We start from the raw sequence: 9,205 nt of genomic DNA on the forward strand, positions 1-9,205 counted from the left end.
ATCGATATGTTCACTTTAACTCTAGGTTCTAGAGGAAACTTCATGAAGATTTGGGTACTCAACTACACTTCATCACTGCATACCACCCTCAGATTGATAGGTATAGTGAGCGGACTATTCAGATGCTCGAGGATATGGTCAAGCATGTGTACTCATTTTTGCGGGATTTGGTGCAACGAACCAAACTTCCAAATAAAATTTTAATTTTTAAATAACCAAACATTTCTATAAAATATGAAATGTTAGTGACAATTGTTTTCAAAATTCATAACATCAACATTTTATATCAAATATCAGAGGGTTCCCATATAAAATGCTGGAGAGAGCACGTTGCGCCATCAAGCCTTGCATACCATATAGCATGTAACCAACTAGTATAACACATAGAACCACATCACTAGTGTATCACATATCACAGAATGGGACGACCTTGGTGCCTTCGACCTATTGGTATGGTGAGGAGACTCACCTCTGTCTGCTAAATCCGAAAGTTGCTCTCCTAACAGTCCATGATCAGTCATGTTGAACAATAATACCGTTAACCCAAGGTTAGGTTTGAATATAATCCAATTAAAGAACCCAACCCCAAGTCCTTTCACAATGGCCCCAAAGTCTCTCTCTGCTAATGGGCCAAAAGTTCATGTCCAAAATCATTAATGGGCCTCATGGCCCAATAAAGCCCAACCATAGCAACCATGGCCCAAAATAGATAACTTGGACCACTAACTCAAAACATGACTAGGCCTAGTGATTGATTAAGGCCCAAAGGGCTTACAAGCCCAAAACGAGTCCAAGCCCATCTAAGTGTGTACGCCTTGCGTACCATCCTTGTATGTAACACCGTAAATTTTCAAATAAAATTTTCATTTAAAATCACATAATTCTCATAACATATTCCACAAAAATCTCATTTGTTTAATTTATAAATCGCAACTCCATAATTGTTTGATTAAAACCCAGGATCTTCAAACATAACTCTTTTGCTGGTGTGTACAATCAAGCTGGTGCCTTCCCGCGATCCTGAGAAAACCTTAAACACATAACACATAACACGGTAAGCACGAAGCTTAGTGAGTTCCCCAAAATACCACATACAGCACATTAGCCACTCGAGGCTATAACTCTATAATACCCTTCGGTCTATGTGTCTCAGTGGGACCCTCCAGTCCCACGGCTCGTTGGACCCTCTGGTCCGGTCTCAGTAACAGATAACATAGCATATATATATATATATATATATATATATATATATATATATATATATATATATATATATATATATATATATATATATATTGTGACATCCCCATTTTCACGGCCAGAAAAGACCAATTTTATTTATGCTTTGTTTAAAAATCAGAGTAACATTTTAAATAAAATTGTTGCGGAATTTGTCCCAAAACAAAATATGATAAAGATTTATCGAAAGCATTTCCAAAGAAATGTATTTGTTAAAAGACTTGGGATGTCATGTTCATTACATATCAAAAGCATAAACAATATAATATAATCCTTACTACATTATTTCATATCTACAGGCCTATATCTGTAATCCCTCATCCAAAACATCACATCTATGCTCATGCGCCACTACCTGTAATACAATAAATTACTGAGTGGGTCAGGCTGGGGAGCCTGGTGAGCACATAGGGTTTTCAACCCACAATAAATAAGTTTATTAATTTCATCAATCAACAATAACCTGATTACCCGTTCCCGTTATCCTCACTTTACGTCCCTAAACACCTATCATAAGGGACCTAGCTTAAGGATCATCATCGGGATGAACACTACTGCTAAGGGGATTCCTCAGCAATAAATGTCCTAAAGGCAACCATCTAGGGGATGGACTACACCGGTGAACACATCGTTCACAAACACCTACAGGTTGCGAGCCTACTAGTGTTCCACTGGACTATCTAGAAGAGTCTGTGGTCGCCATCCATACTCCGCTAGATGACAGAATCAACAACATCAACATCGAGGCCTCTCATCATTTTATCACACATCACCTATTACATCTACCCATGTTTCACCCCAATATTTTCATAGATATATAAAATACATATACAGTTTAAATCATTGAAAACATGTATAATAATGTTCATCCAGCATAGATAGCAAGTATTCAGATAATATGTACACATAGCATGTAATTTATGTAAAATACTTCATATCTATGTGTAAGCTGAAAGTAACTATGCACTCACCTAAAAGGTGATGACTCAGCACTCGGACAGCGCTTCGATACTCTCAAAACAATTTTCCTTCGATAAAACCTAGTACCAATACCACTAGGGTTTAGTCTAACATCAACCGCGACTAATTAATAGTCTAGCTATTATTATTATTATATAAGCGTTTAAATAACACTCAATATAACTCATAATAATAGCCCAAATAATTATTTTAAGGACCTAATAACATTACTATAATTATTTGAAAGCTATATTAAAAATTATGTAAGCGTAGCTCACTTACAACGGATTTTAAAGAAAACCGGGCTTTATTTGGAGCAGCATTTTGAAACCGAAAGACACTTTTTCTCGGGAATCCGGGAGCCTCGGGGTTTCCTTAGGGAGCTAAGGATTTTTCCTAGGGTTTAGGGGGGGGGGTTAAAGGGGTAGTGAGAGAAAGTAGAGAGAGAAAGAGTTGTGAAATGTGTGAAAAATCCGGGAGAATTCGCATGGTATTTATAGGGACCGAAGCTTCTCGGAACTCTGGGCGTTCAACAACTATGCGACACGTAGCTTCGGATAAGCTTGCCAGGAGGATCCAGCTGGCTCGCACTCGGTCTCGGACGGATAAGGGCAAGGGTACACGGGGCGTACCTATTGGATTCGTGTCTAAGTCCATAACTATTTTGGTATGTACTTGACCCGATGGTGCATGGTCCTTTTGGGTTGCCTTCACCAAAGCAACTTGATAGGATGAATTATGGAGAGAAAGGATTAAATATGATTTATTAATATATTATGGGAATAATATATTAAAGGAGAAATCATATTTTTTTAATTAGTATTAGTCAATAATTACTTGGTAATTAGTTTTGTGACTAAAAGAGATTAATTAAACTTAAGGGACTGGAATTGTAATTATAAGATAATTGCAATTTGGGCCATGGATTGCCTTATATTAAGGAGTGGACGAATTCTATGGGGAAGCCCATAAGAAATCGTCCAAGGCCTTAAGAAAAGGGGTCCATGGGTTGCTTAGGGCTTAAGCATCTAAATTAGAGTTTCCTTGTTAGATAACCCTAATAGCCTCACTATATATAGATCCCTTAAGGACCAAAACCATGGACAAGACTCCTCTAGGGTTTGTAGACGTTTTTGGGCAGCCTCCATCCTCTCTCCTCTTCATCCTCTTGCTTATGGTGTTTGTGAACCATTAGAGGAGTGACATTTGTGACTCTAAGCTTTCTAAAGTCAATACAAGGAGATTTGGGATTGTTATTACTACATAACAATCAAGGTAACATCTTAAACCTATTCTTATGTTAATATGATTACTTGAATGCTAGAATTAGGGTTTATAGTCTTGGATAACTTGCATGTACAATAGAGAAACCTAGATCCAAGCATTAGGGTTTGTATGAGCACATAGGATGTCTTATGACCAAAACCCATCAGTGGTATCAGAGCCTAGATTGGTTTCTATTGTATTGATGCTTTGTATGTTGAAAAAAATCGATTTTTGTGCTTCTGGGGTCAGAACTCGTCGAGTTTTTTAGATGAACTCGCTGAGTTCATGATGAACTCGACGAGTCCATGCCTGACTCGACGAGTAGGCTGGTCAGTGAGAGGAAAAATCGGGATTTCTTGCTGTTTTTGCTTAAGGATAGTTGTCTTATCATATTAGATCAATATCAATCCGATTTTATGATATATTTGACTATATTCTTGATCTAATTGAAGATATTTATCAATTAATAAAATATTTGTTTCCTTATGTGATAATTGATTAATTATTTTGATTAAATTGGTAAATTGTTTTGCAATAAATCATTAAATAAATCAAATATGGATAATTATGTGATTAAATGTTAATTTAGATTATTTGTTATTTGATCCATGTGCTTTGAAAAGTTTCATATTTTCCCTTTCAGGTTTTATAGTTTAAATTTGAACCCAAAAAGTTTTGTTGTTTTGAAATTTAAATAGTTGAAACCCTAATGTTTTGAAAAAGGTTTCAAAACTTGCCCTCATGTTTTGGAATTTAAATTTTGATTAATAGTTTAATTTTGATGTATATTTAAATTCTAAACCCTAATGTTTTGAAATGTTTCAAAACTTGCCCTCAAGTTTTGGAATTTAAAAGTTGATTAAAAGTTTAATTAGGAATGTTAAATTCTAAAACCCTAGTAATGTTTTGAAAAGTTCAAATCACTCCCTTATGGTTTTATTAATTAATTAAGGTGTATAATTAAAAGAGGTTTAATAAATCCAGAAAAGTTTAGGTTAACAATTTAATTGAATTAAAAGTATAATTAAATTAAACCACCTAGTATTTTAAAAGTTGTAAAATACACCCTATACTATATATAACATTAAAAGTCTAACATTATATATATGTATGAGTAAAAGTCAGTCTTACCGTTAGTAGGCCTCATTCACGAAGCTGGTCTATAAGGGGTGTTTAAGGAAATTGCCTATAAAATGGCGATTGAATGGGTATCCACTCTTACCCACCGCACTCTTGACTAGTGGAGGGTCGTTAGCCGAACGGGTAGGATAGGACGAAACCTTCTATTATAAGTATAATGAATTATTAAAGTAACTAAATGTTTTCATAAAATTCTCAATCTTAGTTACTTAGGCAAAAGTGAATTGATGCAATTCCATGAAATTACACTTTGTGCCCTTGCAAAGACGTTAGTGGAGCGTGTCTGGTTTACTGGCACACTAAATGGTTCTATGCAAAGGTAGAAAAGGGTGACTCAATGTTTGTCATTGTTCGGTGGAGCGTGTGTGGTTTATCGGCACATCGAATAGGTGACTGTAACATGTGAGGGCACCATGTAAGTTTGCATGGTTATTCACACCCGTTTTGTGATCCTCGACATCCCAGTCACAAACAAGAGGGGCATATCGAGATTTAAACATGCCATTGAAATTTTCAATGAATCTCATAGGATATAGGAGTTTTCATAGATTTAAAAGTTAAATTTCTTTTTCGTTTTTCATGGTGGAAATTAGTGAATCGTCATTCACTTACCTTCAAATGTTCTGCAATTTGGGTTACGGCATCCCTCTCCCGAGTTGTAGAATATTGTGTTGGGTCGTAGCCTTAGTATCTCATTTGGGTGATTTACTAAGAACTCAATCAATCAACTAACTTGAATTCGTTTTCTCCCGTTTTGTAGATGTCAAAGCTCGACAACTATGGTCTTCCCATATCCCGTGGAACAAGCATTCCACATGAAGATGGTATTCCACGATTCGATCGAGGATCATGAAATCATGCTTCACTTTCTCCACCTCCTCCAATTATTCTCCCTAACCCACAAGTTCGAAGGCTTGAAAAGGTCAAAATAACTCAAGCCCTTTTGGCAAGTAAACATAAAGAAGGAAAGCCGGTGTGTGCACACGTCCTAGGGATGAAGTAACACATTGATAGGTTAAGAATGTTGGGATCCATTGTCTGTGAGGAAATGGTTGTTGATTGGGTTCTTCAGTCACTTCCTAACTCATATAGTGAGTTTGTAAGAGAGTACTATATGATGAACCACGACGTGACCCTTATAGATCTCACCTATATGCTTATTGCTGCTAAATCAGAAATGTTTTGGCGCAATGGAAAAGCAAAGTTGATTGGTGAATCTGCGTTCAAGACCTCTATGGATATAGACGATGGCAACGAAAGACTTGCTATGATTAAAAAGTTTGATCATAAGAGAAAGGTAATGTCTGAAGTAGTTCCATGTCATGTTCCAAAAGAGTCAATTTGTTTTTATTGCCAAGAGAAGGGGCATTGGAGACGAAGCTGCCCCGTTTACCTAAGAGATCTAAGAGATGGGAGAGTCGAAACGTATGGCTCTAATGTAGGTAAAATCCATTAACTAACTCTTTTAAGCTTCTATTCTAGATTCTTAATACATAATGTGATAAGATTACAATTGATGTTTTGTAGGATCGAAGAAAAGAAAGGAAGCTTAAGGGAAGAAGTGAGCAAAATCTAACCGTGAAGGAATGGATTTTGATCGCATTTCTTGAAGATTAGATTATTGAGCTACTACTTGGTGTTAGAATAGGATTGCTAAGAAAGATGTATTAGCATAGTTTTTCAATGAATTGCATTGTAAGGACAAAAATTTTCCGCAATAAAATAAATTTTGATTTTATATTATTTATTTATCCTTGCAATGGCGTGAATGAAAAATTGATGTTTGAATGTTTCTATTATTAGCAATAATGGATTTGGTTCTTATTATGTTATTTATGGAAAATCTAGAATTTACCAAATAGGGGGAGTTTCTCATCGCCCAAGTTTCAATTGGACAGAAACTTGGAATCATGCAACTTGGTTGCACGATGAATGAGAAATTTCATATTTGGAAATTAGACTAATTCATTGACAAAGTGTCAAGTGAAGGAATTGGAGATCGAATACGCAAAGTTGCGTGTTGATCAAGTCCACTATGAGAGTAACAAAGATATTCGTCATGATTTACTAAAGGTTTAGTAAATATGATTATACTTATAAGATTAAGTGTAATTCTAAATTGATTGAAAAACTTTAAATCAATAGCAGAACGAATAAGAAGAATCAAGTAGGCAGAAAAATAAAAGTTTCTCCATTCTAAGAAGAAGGGAGAGTACCTTTTATGATTTATGATAGGTCTTAATGATTAAGAACCATATCTCAATTGATCCTCTAAGTGAGTCTTAGTACAATTGTATGTCTAAGAAGAGGAATCAAGAATTGAAGAAATGGTTAAATCAAGAAGTCAATCATACTTCGTTCCAAAACAAGTCTTAGAGTTAAGATTGCGACATTGAGTGATAAGTATTAAGAAGGTTTATAAAATTCATCAAATGTGGAAAGTTGTGATGTCTTGGATAAGACAAAGACCAACTAGGACCAATTTATGAAGTGTTTTGATAAAAGCTACACTAACTCTTGAATATTTGTTTGTCAAGAAATGGTTGTTGACAAGAGAATCTTATATGTCAAGGAGTCAGTAGGAGTCTTATTGGTCTTGAAAGGTTTCAAGAGCAAATCAAATAGACCTTATCGGTCATCACTAGCACACGAGTTGAGGTTTACAACCCATCGTGTTGAAATTATTTTGTTTCTGTGCCGATCCAATCGAGTTAATTATGCATGTGAGTCCTATGAGTTCTCATTTGAATGCATAAAAGGCAAGGACCTTGATCAATGAAAAGTACATTGATAAGAAAAGGTGAGCTGCTTAACAACTTGGAAGACGTGGTGGGCAGTTGTGCTACCATAAGGCAAAAAATCGAGATTAAGAAAGTTCGGTCCATATGAGTTTGAATTTGTCGTAAACCTTGGTTTTAACAAATTCACATGGATAGGAACACATACACCGTTTAAATCTAAGTGTCATAAGATTTCCTCCTTCATGAAAATGATTGTTAGGAAATGCTTTCACTAAGAAAGATTTTAAGAAGATAGTGATTGTAAAATTTCATTCTCGAATTCGATTATGGTTACGGTATCCCTTTCCATAATTTGAATTGTGAGATTTGGCAATTGTTTACACACACATATGAACTATCTAAGGCAAAGGTGTATAAGTTCAAGAAGCCTTGATAAAAGATTATCAAAGCACTAAGTATTAGAAACATGAACTTAAGAAATTCAATAAGTATTGTTTTTCTAAAAGTTCAGCTGTTTCTGAATACATGTCGAAGCTAGTGGGAGCATAAGTGTTATGCTTATAATAATAATCACGATAGTGGGAGCATAAAAGTTATGATTGTATGATTATTAAGGCACGTATTGAAAGTTGGCAATATTAATTATAGAAAACAAGAGTTATACGTTGCAAAGTTGTAAGGGTTGTAAAGTTGTTTTACTATAATTAAGGGAGAGAATATTATGCTTCATTTCAAATCTAAAGGATTAGGTTGAGAAATGTTAATAAATTTAGTCAAGGGTACATAGTGTGTTCTTAAAATTTTGATTATGATTACGGCATTCCTCTTCACAATTCGAATTTTGAGAACATAGCAAATAAAACATTATGCGTCGTGTCCCATACGCTTCGGGTATAGGATCGATTGTAAATGCTTTAATGTTTGACCATTCTAAAATTTTCCAAATGTCGAGCGCATTTAGAGGGAAAAGGGGCTAGAATTGGTTTTGAATAAAATAATTAAACAACTATCAAAGGAGAATCCAAAGTTTGACGAGGATTGGTCGCTTGTGAGTATTTGGAAGCATGGTATTGGATGGACCATATCGACATTATTATGAATAGAAAAGATTCTATTAAGAATGAGTTGTCATATGGAAATTATGGAAATGTTTCCATATTGGATGGACCATATCGACATCATTACGAATAGATAAGATTCTATTAAGAATGAGTTGTCATATGGAAAATATGGAAGCGTGTCCATATTGGGAATTGAATATTGAAAATCTATGTCTAGATTAGAAACTTTTATGCAAAAGGATGTTCAAAGGAATGTTCTTTGAGTGAGAGACATCATATCTAAGGAATTGTATTGTAACAATCTCCGATAGAGGACTTTGTAATTTCATTGGCAATAGTCTTTGTGACTTTGGTGCAGTGATATTACAAATGGATCGTTGCATAAAATGTTAGAATCTAGCATATTCTATAAGTGGCAAGAATTTGATATTCTTACACTTATGAAAAGGATTTGGAGTTGTGAAATGAGAATGATTGGAAATGTGTTCAATTTGATCTATTTCAAGAAGTAAGAACCATAGGTAAACATTGTGTGCATGCTAGGAGCATGGGACAAGTGTAATAATTCAAGTAAGAAGTTGATTACCCGAAACGACAAATAATGAGTAATCGGTATGGTGATAAATAAAAGGAGTTTTATTTATACTCAAAGGTTTGAGGCCATATGGGATTAATATTATTCTTGTGTTTCACTTTGCATGTTTTGACTTCCAGAATAATTGAGTTTATTAAGAATAATCGAATTATTCGAACGGGCCACAGTCATTCATATGTTGGAAGTAGGTATGAATGAAGACT

The sequence above is a fragment of the Lactuca sativa genome, chromosome 8 (assembly GCF_002870075.4).
Source record: "Lactuca sativa cultivar Salinas chromosome 8, Lsat_Salinas_v11, whole genome shotgun sequence".
Taxonomy (NCBI): domain Eukaryota; kingdom Viridiplantae; phylum Streptophyta; class Magnoliopsida; order Asterales; family Asteraceae; genus Lactuca; species Lactuca sativa.